We start from the raw sequence: 17,093 nt of genomic DNA, 5'->3' as shown, positions 1-17,093 counted from the left end.
CCTATTTGGAACCAGTCTGTTGTTCCATGTCCAGTTCTAACTGTTGCTTCCTGACCTGCATACAGGTTTCTCAAGAGGCAGGTCAGGTGGTCTGGTATTCCCATCTCTTTCAGAATTTTCCAGTTTATTGTGATCCACACAGTCAAAGGCTTTGGCATAGTCAATAAAGCAGAAAGCTCAAAAAAATTTCAAGTTATGGTAAACCAAACCATTCTAGACTTGCTAAATATCTTACTCCTATATGAAAAAATAATTATCATCTGTTCTTCCACAAGACATTATAAAAATAGCAGTTGTTCAGTCGCTGTCATGTCCAAATTTTTCAGCCCTGTGGACTGACGCATGGCAGGCTTCCCTGTTGTTCACCATTTCCCAGAGATCACCAAACTCATGTCCATCCAGTCGGTGATGCCATCCAACCATCTCATCCTCTGTCGTCCTCTTCTCCTCCTGCCCTCAATCTTTTCCAGCATCCGGGTCTTTTCCAATGAGTCAGCTTCTTGTGTCACATGGTCAAAGTACTGGAGCTTCAACATCAGTCCTTACAGTGAATATTCAGAGTTGACTTCCTGATATCCTTGCAGTCCAAGAGACTCTCAAGAGTCTTCTCCAGCACCACAGTTTGAACGCATCGAATCTTTAATGCTCAGCCTTCTTCATAGTCCAGCTCTCAGATCCATAAATGACTACTGGCAGAAGCATAGCTTTGCCTATGTGGACAGCACCACAGTTTGAACGCATCGAATCTTTAATGCTCAGCCTTCTTCATAGTCCAGCTCTCAGATCCATAATGACTACTGGCAGAAGCATAGCTTTGCCTATGTGGCCTTCTGTCAGTGAGGTAATTGCTCTTTAACACACTGTCTGCATTTGTCAAAACTTTCCTTCCAAGGAGCAAGCATCTTTTAGTTTTATGGTTGTAGTCATTGTCTGCAGTAACTTTGAAGCCCAAGAAAATAAAATCCATCAGTTTTTCCCCTTCTTTTTGCCATGAAGAGGTGGGACTGGTTGACATAATCTTAGTTGTTGTTTTTTTTTTTAATGTTGAGTTTCAAGCGAACACTTTCACTCTTTTTATTTCCTGACTTCATCAAGAAATTCTTCAGTTTCTCTTCGCTTTTTGCCTTTAGAATGGTATCATCTGCACATCTGAGGTTATTGATATTTCTCCCAGCAATCTTGAGAATAGCCATTTTTATTTTATTCAGTTATAGATTACCCATGAAAATTTCATGTTTGAAACCTTAAGAAGACATAATAAAAATATGAAATATCTGCAATTACACTAAAATCTACACTAAAATCAACAGTTCCTGTTGATCAATTAAGTATACTTTTCTAACACTTTGCCTTTGTCCTTACCAGACTTATGTGACCTAGACAGAGTAAATTTGTCCTGAGGGTACAAAAGCTGAATTAAAAATTTTTAACTTATTTAAATCAGGTGCAAAAGCTAATCAGAACTGGGGTCATTAAAATATTCAAAGGAGTAGGATGTAAAAGTAAAATTAGTTTGATTTGATGAGAAAAATAGTATATTAAATGATATCAAGCATCATGCATAACATAAGAACAAAATGTTAGAAAATATACTTCATCAAGGAATTTGAAAATAAAATTTCCATGGAATTTAAATAGCAGGCAACAACATGAAAGATATGGTAACTACAAAAAAGACACAAATTAAATCTGTAATTAAATGTGCTTATCTACGCTGGTTCCTCACTTATATAAAGCCAAATTCCATTTGATTTTCACATTAAAAAAGACAAATGACCTTAAAACTGACCCCTTCATAAAAATGCAGCAAACTTGTTAGCCAATTTAATGATCTGTATGTGAAGTCAAAATGTTATAATCTCTCATTAGATGTCACCTATTGATTTCTTGTACTCATAATGACAATAAATGAATAGATAGAGGTTAAAAGACAAAAGTTATGATTTAAAGAAAATGAACACTTCAGAAGCATAATCAGTATAAGACCCTGATTAATAAAAATGATATTGAGCTAGTCAATTAATGTTGACATTTATTTTCTGTCATAAAATGAAAAGGATGAAAAGGTTGATCCTATTCATTGCATTCTACTAATCAGGCCTCAGGAAATCTCATACTCGCCTATTTCTAATGTCTTTGCTTCATATATTGCACTTCCAATTTAATGAGTTCAGTTATTAGCTTCTATGCAAAGGCGGCAATGAAAACTCAGTTAGGTAACCTTTTCATCTGTGCTGTTTTGAAATTTTGGACATATATTCAAAATCATTTTCTTTAAAAAAAAAAAAAAGGCTGCAAGTTTGAATGTTTTGCAAGCAAATGATGGAATTTTTTAATATCCTCAGTTTCCTCAAATAACACATGTAAGTTTCTAGTACTCTCCTCTAGATAAAAAGTTGCCTCAGTTTGTTTTACAGAAAAATAGAATCTAATTATAGGGTTAGAAAGTACTTCTAGAAATTAAAAAAGCTGAATATTCTTTATTGTAGTAGATAATGCATACATTCTTGATCAAATCTCACTCAGAAAAGTAATGAGAATTAGAAGAACTGTCCACACACGTGAAATGTGGGAACACATATGTTAATATTGATTTTAGTGAGGAAACATACACCATTTCAGTGAATAAACCGTGATACAAGATATTTTATTTTAAACTAAAGTAGCTGATTAGCTATGTGAACTTTGAATATTTACATAACATTTTCAAGCTCACTTTATAAAGTGAGGAAGCTAATAGTGTCTATATAATTAGACTATTTTAACATTAAATTAACATATGCAATACACATATCAAGGTGCTTCAAGGATGAAAGGCCTTTGTTGATTATCAATGGTTTAGTTACTACTTTTGATAATACTTTGCTTTGAAAAGTATCAGAAATTGTTAAAGGGAGAAAGTTCATAGCTTTTGTATTTCAGTAGGTAAAATTTACCATCTTCACAAATACCAAAATTATTTATTCACTGAGTAAATCTATAATTTGGTGAAATAAAACTAAGTGATGTTTGATTTAATTAGAGATCAATTTTAATGCATATAGATATCCAATTTGTTCAGCACAATTCTAAAAGGCCAGACAGCCTCCACTAATTTTTTTCAAATTATTTAAAAATTATTTGAGCATAAACACTTCCATGACAGTGGAGAAAATATTCTTAAAAATTGCTGCTGCATAAAAATAAAAACATAGGCAACAGCTTTTGACATTAACTTTTTAAGAAACCTAGGAACTAACTAAAATTGTCACAGATTAAGAATGATTTGTTAAGAAAAATGGCTTAACTGCTCTAAGAACAATTATAAATTTGTAAGATTAACATTTCCTCCTCTCCAGATCCATGGTAGCCTTGAAAATTAATGCTTTTCAACATTCATAACTATGAAATCAGAACAACTTGACAGCCAATGGAGAGGATAAATGGGTTTGAAATTAACGCAAATTTGCATTTCCAGATTGTCATTATATGACTGATCTGGCAGCTCCATGAAAAGCTTTGTTTTCAGAACCTGTGTTTATTTGATTTGACTTAGAGTTACATCTGTGGGAAAAAAAACTATTTCCTTGTCACTTTTCAAAAACAACCAGAGACAACTGTTCAAAATCACAACTGTGAGGCAGTGAGATCATCTGGGGCTAAGAAAAGGCTGGCCAGCAATCATAAGTATAGGAGAATAAGATGTTTCTAGAAAGCTTGGAATATATTTATAATATTCCTTGAATTCCTAAGACCATAAAAACATGCAGGCTTGTGCACATGCCCAGGATGACTTGAGAAAAGCCTCCTTACTCACCTTTGGCCGAGTTTAAGACGATGGACAAGCAGAGAGTGATGCAGAAGTCACGGTTGTAAAATGCCTGTTGGAACAATGAACATATGTCCCTGCACATACACAGCGCCCCTCTACCATCATCCCCTCAAAAGACGGGAGGTTTATTGAGTCAAAGAATTTAAGAAAATTTCTGTCCAGTCAGTACTCACTGCACTGAGTAGAGACTGCAGAGACCACATTGAAAAATAACACGCTTTGTGGAAGTATTCTAGTAAAGTCTCTAAACAAATAAATAAAGATAGTAGCAACAAACAAATGCAAACCATGAGCACAAGAAAAAGCTCATTTCCAGAGTCACCACATTTATTTTTAATATTCTGTTTACCAACAAAAATTCAAGAGAAAATTAAAGAAATAAGAAAGCATGAACAATACACAGGCAAAAAAGCAATCAATAGAACTGCTCTTCAGAAAGACCAGATGTTAAACTTATTGAGAGAAAGATTTAAGTCAACTGTTATATTTACAGTTAGAGAACTAAAGGAAAGCATGTCCACAGTGTGGAAGTAAGAGAATAATGTCTCATCAAATAGAAAAGAGCGATAAAAAGATATAGTAATAAAAATATTAGCAAAACTAAGAGAATGAAAGGGAGCTAAGAAAATTTTGATAATATTAGCTAAGGACATCAATAAATTATTTTCAATAATTAATAAAACACCTGGCAGGAAATCAAAAAAGAAACTGAACTTGAACAGCACAGTAAACCAACTATGCCCCATATGCCAAAGAATGTTCAGACTACCACACAATTGGACTCATCTCAATGCAAGCAAAGTAATCCTCAAAATTCTCCAAGTGAGGCTTCAGTAGTATGTGAATCAAGAACTTCCAGATATTCAAGTTGGACTTAGAAAAGGCAGAGGAACCAGAAATCAAATTGCCAACATCTGCTGGATCATCAACAAAGCAAAAGAGATCCAGAAAAACATCTACTTCTGCTTTATTGACTACACCAAAGCCTTTGTGTGGATCACAACAAACTGTGGAAAATACTGAAAGAGATGTTAATACCAGACCACCTGACCAGCCTCTTGAGAAATGTGCATACAGGTCAGGAAGCAACAGTTAGAACTGGACGTGGAACAACAGACTGGTTCCAAATAGGAAAAGGAGTACGTCAAGGCTGTATATTGTCACCCTGCTTATTTAACTTGTATGCAGAGTACATCATGAGAAACACTGGGCTGGATGAAGCACAAGCTGGAATCAAGACTGCCAGGAGAAATATCAATAACCTCAGATATGCAGATGATACCACCCTTATGTCAGAAAGCAAAGAGGAACTAAAGTGCCTCTTGATGAAAATGAAAGAGGAGAGTGAAAAAGCTGGTTTAAAACTCAACATTCGAAAAATTAAAATCATGGCATCCAGTCCATCTAGTCAATGGTTTTTCCAGTAGTCGTGTATGGATGTAAGATTTGGACCGTAAAGAAAGCTGAACACCAAAGAATTGATGTTTCCAATGAGTATTCAGAGTTCATTTACTTTGGATTGACTGGTTTGATTTCCTTGTAGTCCAAAGGACTCTCGAGTCTTCTCCAACAGCACAGTTCAAAAGCATCAATTCTATGATGCTCAGCTTCCTTTATAGTCCAACTCTCACAACCATACATGGCCACTGGAAAAACCATGGCTTTGACTATACAGACCTATGTCAGTAAAGTAATGTCTCTAGTTTTTAACATGTTGTCTAGGTTGGTCACATATTTTCTTCCAAGGAGGGTCTTTTAATTTCATGGCTGCAGTCACCATCCGCAGTGATTTTGAGCCCAAGAAAGTAAAGTCTTTCACTGTTTCCATTGTTTTCCCATCTATTTGCCATGAAGTGATGGGACTGAATGCCATAATCTTAAATTTTTGAAAGTGCAGTTTTAAGTCAGCTTTTCTTCACCTACAATATTATTAACTAAAATAAATAATAAAAATAAATTTGAAAAGGCAGAATATCTGGGAGTATCTGGATATTAAGTGATATGTCTCAAAACTATTTTGTTTTCAAAATGAAATTTTAAAAAGTTCAGTACTGAAAGTGTTGAGCTAAATGAAAATGAAAAGAAAATATCTGAGAACTTATGGGATTCAGCTACAACTGTGCTTGTAAGAAAGTTTGTAGCTGAAAACGTCTTAAAAAGGAAGATATATTTTAAATCAGTAACTCAAAATTCACCGTGTAAACCTTGAAAAAAGCTAGTTAAGTAAAAGGAAAGCAGAAATCACAAAGAACAGAAATAAACAAAATAAGTTATTTTAAAAATACAGAGAATGTCAAAAAAGTTCAAGTGGCTCCTTTGTAAAGATAAATAGAATTGACCAAAATTTAGTTTGACCACAAAAATGAGACAGAGAATAATCAAATTAATGAAATTCAGAAGGAAAGAAGAAACACTGCTACTACCTTATAGAAATAACAGGAATCACCTTGAGAATATTATTAGCAATATTTGAAAATAAACTATATAACCAGGGTAAAATAGTTTCTTTGCGTTTCATACCCTTGACTCATTTATTGTGTAACTTGAAGTGTGTACCCTTAAATCTCCCTCACCAATTTCTCTCATCCCTCTACGCTCCTCTCCTATGGTAACCCCCTGGTTTTTCTTTGTACATTTGACTCTGTTTTGTTATGCTTATTCATTTGCTTTTGTTTAGATTTCACATGTAAATGAAATGGCACAGTATTTATCCTTCTCTGACTGACTTATTTCACTTAGCAGAATACATGGTGGGTCCATCCATGATGGTGCAAATGACAAGATTTCATTCAGTTTTTTGCCTGAGTAACACTCCATTGTAACACAACACATCTTTATTCCTTCATCTATTGATAGGCACTTCCAATATCTTATTCATATTTTATCTTTTTATTACTTGTATGGTCTGTACATATTTCCTCTCTTTACTAATGATTTTGATAGTGGTCTTTTTTTTTTTCTTGATAACTCTGAATAGTGGTTTAACAAATGTATTACTCTTTCAAAAAGCATTTTTTATTTCAATGATTGCCTCTATTGCTTTCTCTTTTCACTTTCATTGAAATTTGCTTTTATAACCACCATTTTACAGTTTTGGATTTAGTTTGATCTTATTTTTTAGTTTATTCAGCTAAAAGCTTGCATCATTGATTTGAGAACTCATTCAGTTTTAAATATATGCACAGAAGAATTGAATACATTTGCTATAAATTTTAATGTACAGAATACGGTCAAATGGAACTGGAGAAGAATCTATATTCTGCTGTTTGGGGATGGTGTGTTAATATAACTTTCATATCTCACGTTGGTGCATAGTGTTGCCCAGGCCTTATAATTTCAGTATTGCTATTTCACTTTTGAGCCTCCCTGATGGCTCTATGGTAAAGAATCCATCCGCCAGTGAAGCAGATAAAGGTTCAATCTCAGGGTCAAAAGATCCTCTGGAGAAGGAAATGGCAACCCACTGCTGTAGTCTTGCCCGGGAAACCCCCTGGACAGAGGAACCTGGCGGACTACAGTCCAGTTCAGCTCAGTCGCTCAGTCGTGTCCAACTCCTTGCAACCCCATGGACCGCAGCATGCCAGGCCTCCCTGTCCATCACCGACTCCCAGAGCTTGCTCAAACACATGTCCATCTGGTGAGCTACAGTCCATGGGGTTGCAAAAGAGTCAGCCATGACTTAGCAACTAACAACAACAACAATTTCTCTTTTATTTCCATCAATTGCTTCTTGATAAATTTTCAAGCTATGTAGTTAGGGGAAAATGGCTTAAAATTTTTATATCTCATTGCTAAATTTGCCCTTATCAATCAGTAATATTCTTCTTTATCCTTGAAAACATTCCTTGTTTTAAAGAAAATTTGTATAATACTAGTATGCAGAATACACCTTACTTTTAACCCGTGTTTGCATCTTCTTCCATGTTTGGAATTTTAATGCAGAGCCTTATATATGAAGTAGTTTATTATAGACAGCCTATAGTTGATATTTTTAATGCAATTTGCTAATTTTTCTCTTTTATTTGGTATGTTTAGGTAAGTTACATTTAAATATTATAATCAACCAATTGCAATGAATGCATCTTGTAGTTTATTGATACAATATGATTTGAGTCTTCCATTTCACTGTTTTAAACTTGTTTCTTCCCTTTGGTTTTTATTCTGGTTCCTCCTTCCTACCTACGTTAGGATTACATGGATATTTTTATTATTGAAATTTTTCTATTGGTGTAAATTAGTAATGCTGTGTTTTTGGTGGTTGTTGAAAGCCTCACAATATAAATACCTACCCATCCATAGATTTCTTAGTTACTATTTTACCAATTTAAGTAAAATATCAATGCTTAAAATCATTGTGCTGTAATTGTCATATTTATTATATTTATACACATTGAGTATTTATCTGTTTCAGTTTTGCTTACATAGCTATTCTTATTTTAGACTTCAGAAAATCAGTGTTTTATATTTGTCCAGATGTTTACTATGTTGTATCTTGGTTAAATTTCCAAGTTTCTCTCTGATTTTATTTGAATTTTTTTTTTTTTTTTTTTGGTCTGAAAAGTAAAGTCTGTGTGTGTTTGAAGAAAGAAAAAATACTTCTGGAGGAAAATTCCCTTAGGTTTCTTTTGTTTGACAATATGTTTCAATTCATTTCTAAGTGATATTATCATTTTATACAGAATTGTTCATTGACAGTTTTCTTTGTTGACACTTTAAATTTGCTGTTTCATTGCCACTGGAATCTGCAGTCATTCAAAATAGTATTCACTTCTATGTAAAATGTCATTATTCTCCTGATGCTTTCAAGATTTTTTGCTTATTTTGTGTTTTCAGAAATTTTATTGTGGCATATCTGTGAGTATATTGAATATTTGAGTTGACCTTATTTAGGGTTATTGAGTTTCTGAATCTTAATCTTCATATTACAAAAAATGCAAACTCTGAAAATTACTTATTCCCCCATTGCCTTCCTAGCTGTCTTTTCATATTATCTTTCTGGTCCTCAAGTAAATAAATATTAGATCTTCTAAGATTTAACCATAATGTGTTGCTAACTTTTCACTTGTTTGTTCTTTTGGCTAATTACCGTTTATCTACCTTCATTTACTTAATGGACTCTTTTACTTTCACTTCCATTTTTTTTCCTGTTTATTTCCATTCTACTATTTAGTCCACTGAGTAAATGTGTTATTTTAAATATTTTATAATTCAATTTCAAACATATCTGGTTCTTTTTTTCATATAATTTCTACTTCTCTTCTGAGAATGTCTGTTTTTTATTCATTTTGAGAGACTTTACTTTCCCCTCACTGAGCAGTGTTACGCATATGCAAAGTTGGTTCAGTTGTATCTAACTTTTTGCGACCTCATGGACTGTAGCCAACCAGGCTCCTCTGTCCATGGGATTCTCCAGGCAAGAACACTGGAGCGGGTTGCCACGCCCTCCTCCAGGGGATCTTCCCGACCCAGGGATTGAGCCTGCATTTCTTCCGTCTCCCGCATTGGCAGACACGTTCTTTACCACTAGCGTTACCTGGGAAATCCTGAGTAGTGTTACAGGAGCTGCTTTAAAGCATTTGACTGATAATTCCCATATCTGGCTCATTGGAGTGTTGGCATGCTTATTGCCTTTTCTCTTGTTTCTTTAAATGATGTTTTGGATTTTTTTCATGAACAAATTTAGTATTATGCTTTGAGCTACTGGGCTGTGTTAAAATCTGAAAAAAAAAAATATATATATAGTTTTTGCTTTTGTTTGTTTTACCATGCAATTAATCCATCTAGGTTGAAAATATAATTTTTATTTCATCTGGGAGATGTAATTTCAATGACTCTTTTATGATGTATGAGTTTTCCCCTGGTATATGCCACTCAGAGTTTAACCTGTGATTTGCTGAAACGGTGTTTTTTGTAGTTTGACTTTCTCTGCTTTGCTCTGCTGTTTTGGTTCTGTCACGTCTTCTGTTTTTTCTTTGCCATGAATAACCACATAATATCCTGCTCATAGGGGGGCTCCTCTCCAGTTTATTAGCTTAAGTCTTGGTGTTTCTCTCATCCAAAACACTGACAATACCCAAAACTGACAAGGATGTGAAGCCGTTTCTGGAGGGAGTGCAAATGTTAGAGCCACTCTGGAAGACAGTTTTGCAGTTTCTTGTAAAACTAAACAAGCTCTTTAATAGTATCTAGCAATCACACTTCTTGATATTTACACAAGCAAGTTGAAAACATATCCACCCAAAAATCTCTCCCAACATATGTTTCTAGAAGTATTACTTATACTTGCTTAAACTTGGAGGCAAGTGAAATGCCCTTCGATAGATGAATGTATAAACTGAGGAATATTATATTGCAGAATATTATTCAGCCATAAGAAGACGTGAGCTGCCAAGTCACAATAAAATGTGGAAGAACTTAAGATTCGTCTTGTGAAAGAAGCCAGTATGAAAATGCTACCTATTGAATGAATGCAAATATATAATATTCTGTAAAAGAGAAAACTTATGGAGATTTGAAGAAATAGCCAGTGGTTGCCAGGAACTGGGGCTGGGGATGGAACCAGTGATGAGTATGTGGAACACAGGACGTATTTCAGACAGTGAGATTACTTTGTATGATATTGAAACACGTCATTAAAATGTGTCAAAACCGACATAATGTGCAATGTGGGCAATAAACAGAAATGTGACTTTTATTATTACTAGCCAGTAATAATGCATCAATATTGACTCATCAATTACAAACACAGTAGTCCACAAATGCAGGATGATAATAACTGAAGAGACCGTGGAGGGGGAGGGTCGCCAGCGAGGAGCATAAACGGAACTCGTACTTCTCACTCAATTTCTTATACTTTTAACCTGCTAAAAATAGCCTCTGAATTAAAATAATAATAATGCTAGTAAGAATTATTGCTATGACCTGAAGCTAACAGTGCATGTTTTTCCCTAGAGGCTGGGAACTCCATCAGCTTTAGGTACATTTAAAGCCTGTCTTAGGGGGCTTCCCTGGTGGCACAGACAGTAAAGAATCTGCCTGCAGTACGGGAGACCTGGGTTCGATCTCTGGATTGGGAAGATCCCCTGGAGAAGGAAATGGCACCCCCCTCCAGTATTCTTGCCTGGAAAACCCATGGACAGAGGAGCCTGGAGGGCAGCAGTCCACGGGGTCGCACAGAGCCAGACCCAACTGAGCGACTGTCCCTTATGTCAAAGCCGGGCTTTACTTGGCACGGGGCTCACACTGAGGTCAATGCAAGAAGAGAACATAAAAGCAAAAATTAACAAAAGAAAACACTCGGCCTAGTACGAGTCACTTAATTCAAGTTTCCCTTTTCTACAACCCACTCATGAGCTTGAATTTTCAGAGTCATCAAATAGCTGACTTTTTAGGGGTGTGTGTGTGCGTGTTTAAATTTTTGGGAGTCGTTTCTGTCAGAAGTTGACTATAACATGTGAGCTTGATGAACCTCAAGAATCAATGTTACTTTGATTTTGTTTGTTATTTGTTATCATTGAAATAGTTTATTTGCACATAAAGACAAATACTATGCTATCACTTATTTGCAGAACCTGAAAAATAAAATGAATGGATATTAAAAAACTTAAATATACTCACAGATATAAAGAGCATGGTTTTAAATATATTTCTTAACCTTTCACTCATTTATCTGTTATTTTCAAGTAAAAGACATCATAATCAGTGGGCGAAATTCTGGCTAAAAAAAATTATAAATGTCTTTATAAAGGCAAACCAAAAATATTAAAAACAGGTTTATTAGAAGAAACATATATTTAAATAATAAACAAAATAGTCATTTTCATGACAGGTGTATTTATGGGATGCTAATGTTGGGTAGAAGATGGTATTATTTATCACAGTTTATAGTTTTGATATTTTTTATTCATAAGCTCAGATTTGAGTAATTACATTATTAGAGTGTATTTTTTTATTCTCATTTTGACCAGTGCATCTGTGTTACTAAGAAAGTTATGCTTTGTGACTTTTAAAACATTTTCTTTTGAAAAGAATGCTGCATAAGTAGGTCATTATAGATAGATATCTATTATAGTATAGATGACCCTGGATATCGATTGACTTGTCTTATGAACACATGAATTAGAGAACCAGATGGCTTAATCTCTTTCATAATTTTATAATATTGTAAATGTCCATATGTTTACAATATATGCAGTTTAAACAATGTTCATTTCCAGTAAGTACAAAAAGATATAAAGTTAACGAACTGATTTAATTCCAAATATATTCAAGGTAGCAAAGAACTCCTCATGTTGTGTTCTATATAAAATTGATGTCTTGTTATCTTTTTAAATGTTATATTTTTAAATGATTTTTAAGTAAATAATTTACATAATACCACATGATGTTATTGCAAACCAGCGTCTCCCATCAATTTTTCCCAGTTCTCATTTGTTCCCTTACGCAAAATATTTTGGCACCTATTATGTTTCTGACACAATTGTACATACTGTAAGAATTAATATATGATATATTAATCCTGTTTTCAAAGTGATTGCAGGCGATTAAAAATGCAAGGAAATGTATTTATGAAAAGCGTTCAGATTCAATTACTGTGTAGAAGGCTAAGTGGATCTTACAAAATAGGTAATTTACTAAAGGCATAAAACACGTTAGAAGGTCACGTGTGCATGAGTGAGGGCAGAGAAGTCACACGGAGTTTAATAACTAAACAGACTTAGTGGTGGGAATCTATCTAAATGCATTTGGCTGCAGTTAAGATTCTGTGGCAGTAGGTATTTTGGGGAGCATAGAGCAATAAGCCTTTTTTTGCAGCTCAGCAGCTTGAAAGAAACCTACATATAATGGGGACTTACTCTCATGCACCAGACAATATGCATAAAGTGTCTCAAAAATGTAATGCTTATTTTAACAATAAAATTGGAATTGGTTTAACATTCAGTTCAATGTGATTAACACTCTGCAAGGGAGAAAATATTACTGAATGTTCACTCTAAACCTGGAGAGGTAGGAACTATTATTTCATTTCTAGCAACAAATGAAGAACCTACAGCTCAGAGAAGCAGCATCGCATGGAAGTTAAACTGATGATCTAGAACCAGACGTGTGCACTTGAAAATCAGCTCAGACGATATGTGTGTGTTCTGCAGGTTCTACCTTTACCCTGGTGATCGGTGCCCCTTCAGGAGCGGAGTAGCTCTACCATGAGTGCATTCATATGTTTATCCTTAGTTTTTTCCCCCAAGAGCAATGAATTATGGAGCACACATTTGCTGTTCCCATAAATTGATAATTGTTATTTACTTAGATGTTCAGTGATGCTCTGTGCTCAAAATGAACAGATTTCTGATGGGAGGTATTCCTTCAACATTTTGTAGTTCAGTTTTCTCATTTATTACATATGAACACATAAATATATTTACGATTTTTGTTTTAGTAAGAATAGAACAATGTGTACTAATAAAACAATTAGTAGAATAATATGCATATGTGTACTATGTTTTTCTTACCAAGGAATAAGTTTATTGCTGCTGCAGCTGCTGCTGCTGCTGCTGCTGCTGCTAAGTCACTTCAGTCATGTCTGACTCTGTGCGATCCCATAGACGGCCTCCCACCAGGCTCCCCTGTCCCTGGGATTCTCCAGGCAAGAACACTGGAGTGGGTTGCCATTTCCTTCTGCAATGCACGAAAGTGAAAAGTGAAAGGGAAGTTACTCAGTTGTGTCCGATTCCTAGCGACCCCATGGACTGCAGCCTACCAGGCTCCTCCGTCCATGGGATTTTCCAGGCAAGAGTACTGGAGTGGGGTGCCATTGTCTTCTCCATAAGTTTATTGAGGGTCAGGTAAATAGGTAATTTTAATGACATGCAATATATAATAATAACTTATTGATTTGTTATGCTAAAAAATAATTCTGGACCTTTTCAGTGACCTCTGCCTAATACCACATTTTCTTCTCTGAACTTCTCCTGGAACTGTTGAATCTTAGTTCAGATTGCACAACTATGAATCAAATAGGAGAATGTTGTTGTTGTTCAGTCACTAACTTGTGTCTGACTCTGTGACCCCATGGACTGCAGCCCGCCCGGCTCCTCTGTCCTTCACTATGTCCCAGAGTTTGCTCAAACTCATGTCCATCAAGTCGGTAATGCTGCTAACCATTTCATCCTCTGTTGCGTCCCTCTCCTCCTGCCCTCAGTCTTTCCCAGCATCAGATCTTTCCCAATGAGTTGGCTCTTTGCATCAGGTGGCCAAAGTATTGGAACTTCAGGTTCAACATCAGTCCTTCCAATGAACACCCAGGATTTATTTCTTTAAGGATGGACTGGTTGGATCTCCTTGCAGTCCAAGAGACTCTTAAGACTCTTCTCCGGCACCACAATTCAAAAGCCTTAATTCTTCAGTGCTCAACAGTAAAATCTATATAATAAGAAGCTATATGTGGAATTGTTCTCAACTAAAAATTACTCAATAAATAAGCCATTGATTTAAACATATTAACATCTTTTTTCTTTGTAGTTCGAGTGTACATACCACCTTTCAATACTTATAGCTAAGATTATAGGTACTTATTTTTGTATGTATTTTAAAAATAAATGATGAGTACTTATAAGATGAAAATTCAAAATTACAAAATCTGGTTTTAGACTGTCATTAAAATCTATTTGTATGAGTCTTGAAATTTCTTCTTAAATATTTATTAAAATTCAGTTTCTGCAGTATAACTTAAATGTGCTGAAAGAAATCGACACATTTTTCACATGAAGATCTTATTAGAGTGAAATTGTATTCTGCTCCATCTGTGTATCATGGCTCATCAATAACTTAAGCAATGTAGAACTTTTACATTTAATGTCTTCACTAGGTAAGGAAATGGAATATAGGAATATTTCTATGGGTTTTGAATCTCTGTTTTTTTTTTTTTTTAATTCAGCACAAAGTTGAGATGATACACAGGCATATTACTGCAGCTATATCACAGAACATAATGAATGAAATCATATAAGGATAGATAAAAATGCCTCTTGATAGCTTCCTGTGTCAGCATGTTAAAAGATTATTGATGGTAGAAACCTCAAAGAAGCTTAAGAACAGCTAAGGAGCCAAAAGAAACAACTTAAATGGAAAAAAAAATCTGTCCCAGTTTATTTCCCACAAATTGGGTGTGCAACTGAGAATATGTCAAAATAGGGTCATGCCAAGAAAGTAAACACCTCCCTCAAAGTTAGAAACGGCACTGTCTATACAATAATAAATATTATATGACATATACACTTCATAATAGGAAGGTTTCCCTCATAGCTCAGGTGGTAAAGCATCTACCTGCAATGCAAGAGATCTGGGTTCAATTCCTGGGTCCAGAAGATCCCCTGGAGAAGGAAATGGCAACCCACTCCAGAATTCTTGTCTCGAGAATCCCATGGACAGAGGAGCCTGGAAGGCTACAGTCCATGAGGTTGCAAGAGTCCAACATGATTTAGCAACTAAAACAACAAACAAAATTCATAATAAATTAATATCCATGTAACAACAGAGTACTAATAAGTTTCAGCTCTTCTATACTGATCAAATATTAGTTTATTAAATTCAGAGGTAGGAATTCCACTAAGCAATTGCAAATTAAAATATACAGACATTAGACAATTAGAGTTTTTGAGATGAAAAGGACATACGCAAAGGAAACTGGGAATATTTTCTACCAAGTAACAGAGAAAACTCTGGGGTGGTAATTTTAAGATTTTTGAAGTAGTAAGACCAATGAATATATTCAAAACTTCATCTTCTCATCCTATTTTAATACTGTGGCTTTTGGTTATATTCATTTCCTCACAATCGTTAGAGAACAAATACTAGGTAAAAACCCCAACCTGAGCCATGTGTTATAAATGGATAATGAATTATGTTAATTTCTGAGAATCTACAACAAAGTTGAACTCTGTTTGAAAAGGATGTATACCTATGAAGATGATATTAAAAAACATGTTTTGAATTAACTTTAAAATACCAAAAAAGATCAAAGTTGTTGTTAAGAGGCACCAGTAAATGGAGACTATGTGTGCCTGTCTGAATCTTCAAAGCAGATGATCACAAATGACATTCTCTTATCCAAACAGGAGTATAACTGAGGAAATTTAGTTACTCATCCTAAAGAACTTGGAGAGCCCTAAAGAAATGAATTTTACTTGAGAGATTTGTATCTAAGATTGAAACGCTGATTTTAATGTCTAGGATAAAGGACATCCACATGAAAAGTGCGTTAGAAAGAAAACTTTCTGTAGGTGGGAAAGATTGAAGTGGGAAATGCATTCCAAGTGGTGTTTATTTTCCTGAAAAAGGGTCGAAGTGTAGGTTATCATGGTTTCTCTCAGCACATTCCAATCCAGAGAAGCAAGAATAGGGTTAAATGATAGTTGCTACCTAAAGAGGAGACTAATGTCAAATTATAACAGATGACAATGCCAGGAGATGTACGGTTAAAGATGGGCAGAATAACTGGCTGGAGAATACTATCCTGCAGCACCACTGGTGTTTGCTGAGGAATCAGTCTTGAAAAATAGAGTTACTTTGCAATCAATATGACTGAGGAGTCATGGACTGAATAAATCATTTTTAACTCTATAGCTTCCAAAACACTGTTGGAGGCATACTAAAGTTCACCACATTGACAGTGTTGTTTGGAGACTATGTACACTTTGTTATGTCTGATCTTTTGAAACTATGTGGTTTGTGATTTTTTTTCCTTTTAGCATAAAAGGCAAGGGACTCTTGTCAGCTGATGTGGTTAAGAGGTGGAGTTAAATACAGAATTCTTTCAGAAACTATTAAGTAAATCACAACAGTAAGAACTTCCTTTCTAGTTTCTACGTCGTCATAAGGGTCAAGATTCGGTTTCGATGTTTGACCTCATCCCTCTCCTTCAGACCTTGGAAGCTGTTTCTTCTTGTTTAGAGTTCTGGTTAAAGCAAGCATCCCAACCAGCAGAATTTACATAAGAAATAGATATGCCTCAGTCCAGAGATAGAATACATATGCCACGTGGGAAATCAAAGATTCCTAATGGGTTCTTGATAAATATTTGGACCTTCTGTATCAGCCCCACCTTTTTTAGAATAATCACAATTGACCTGTAGCTGCAATTGGAAATGGCAAGAAAAGGATACGAGAGGCAGTAGTTCTGTATTTGGAGCTGGTGTTTTGGCAGGAAACAAAGACTGGCTGGGACCTGGGATGGTTTGCTGCAGGGCTTGCAGCTGGACAAACGTCTCCTAAAGCAACAAAATAC

This window comes from Bison bison, unplaced genomic scaffold, assembly GCF_000754665.1.
Source record: "Bison bison bison isolate TAMUID 2011002044 unplaced genomic scaffold, Bison_UMD1.0 scf7180017864233, whole genome shotgun sequence".
Taxonomy (NCBI): Eukaryota; Metazoa; Chordata; class Mammalia; order Artiodactyla; family Bovidae; genus Bison; species Bison bison.
Note: the sequence above shows the minus strand (reverse complement) of the source record.